Here is a 1,573-nt window from a genome sequence, read left to right as displayed (position 1 = left end):
CCAGACGACTCACTGTTTTTTCAAGCAAGAAACTGAACAGGTTCCCATGCTCCTTTACCCCTCTGAGCCTTTGCTCAAGATATTCCTTTTGTTTGAGATGTTCTTACTCCCTTCTCTGCTTGATAACCCAAATGGCACCCCTTCTGTAACCCTGTCTCTGACTGCTTCAGATGGAATTGTTCTAGAATATTCCTTACTGAATTTTCCTTAATTGTATATCTGACTTCTCTAAAGTTGGTGAGCACAGGTGTGGATACCATGCTCTGCTTGAGTTCAGCTTTGGGCCTGACGTGCAGCTTGGAACTCAGTAAATGTAGTTCCACTGGGACTCAGTGTATTTGCATTTGGCATTGAGCTTGATGATCCTGGAGGCTCATGAGCCCCAGTGGGTTTCCCATCTTCATCATGGTGTTTAAAACAGAAACTGGTTGGAAATAGAGGTGGTGAGAGGGCGTCTGTCTAACCTTTAAGCTAGACTAGATTTAACTTATTCATGAAGAACTACAATACCTTTTCTATTTCTCTTCTAATTCCAAAGATGCCTTAGGAATCATATTGAGAAAGTTTATACAGGGAGCATTTTATGGTCCCCTGAAGAAAGACTGCAGGCACTTAATTATATTACCTTAATTAAGTCTCTGTAATTTTAGGGTTGATCATTGTCCTCATGGAAATGGGGCCCCTATATCATTTATCCCTTCACCCTTGGATTTTATCATGATGTTATACATGTATCACATCAAATAGCATACTCTGTATTTCAGGGAGATGCTTCCTAAAACTTAATTCAACTAAAAAGCTCTATTACCATGAAACAGGGAGTATCCTTATTCCTAATTTACAGATGAAGAAACTGAAGTTCAATTCAATTTTTGAAGATTTTATCCTTTGTAAATAAAGCAGCATTCTTCATTTTTCCACTTGTTACACTGACTTTTATCATAGCCAGAGGTCCATAATAAAATGACCATCTCTAGGTCTACTCTACTGTGTCATTTTTAATACCTTCATGAAGGATGAATGGCCTCCTTCTTATTCTTTATGATCTCTGACCTTTATTTTAGGGTCTATGTACCTATCTATGGGAGCTGGGGGTTGTGTTGATTCCTCTTGGTTTCCATTTATGAGTGTCAACATTTGGTGCTTGATGCTGTGACCCTTTTGTCCAGAGATGCTTTACCTGCTCCTTTGTTGGATTTCTAATTAAAAAAATTTTTTTGGAGGGGAGAGCCTGGCTGGTTCAGTCAATAGAACATGAGACTCCTGATCTCAGGGTTGTGAGTTCAAGCCCCATGTTAGGCAAAGAGCTTACTTAAAACACATTCCCCCCATCCCCCTCCAAATTTAGCTTCTGGGATTTTAAATATGTTCATGACTGGGCTTAGAAAAATCTTTCAATTAGGCATTCTGATAGCTATTTTGAACAAGGAGGAGAAAGCACATTCCACAGTGAATAAAACATTCCAAAGTGGCAATGCGCTCTCAGTGGTTCCAATGCCTCCTGTTCTCCTTTCTCACTATTATGCAAATTGGGGATATATACTGTTACTTCTTGGCCCATCCACTACTATAC

The 1,573-nt window shown here is 39.5% G+C and overlaps 1 non-coding gene across 1 annotated transcript; it reads left to right on the top strand.

The window, feature by feature from the left end:
* The first annotated feature begins 1,229 nt into the window (after window positions 1–1,229).
* TRNAR-CCU lies at window positions 1,230–1,302 on the top strand. The gene has a single exon. It is a non-coding gene; the product is annotated as a tRNA-Arg (tRNA).
* The last annotated feature ends 271 nt before the right edge of the window (window positions 1,303–1,573 follow it).

Source organism: Leopardus geoffroyi, chromosome D4 (assembly GCF_018350155.1).
Source record: "Leopardus geoffroyi isolate Oge1 chromosome D4, O.geoffroyi_Oge1_pat1.0, whole genome shotgun sequence".
Taxonomy (NCBI): domain Eukaryota; kingdom Metazoa; phylum Chordata; class Mammalia; order Carnivora; family Felidae; genus Leopardus; species Leopardus geoffroyi.
The sequence above is the reverse complement of the archived record's forward strand: the minus strand, read 5'-3'. Positions and strand labels throughout refer to the sequence as shown.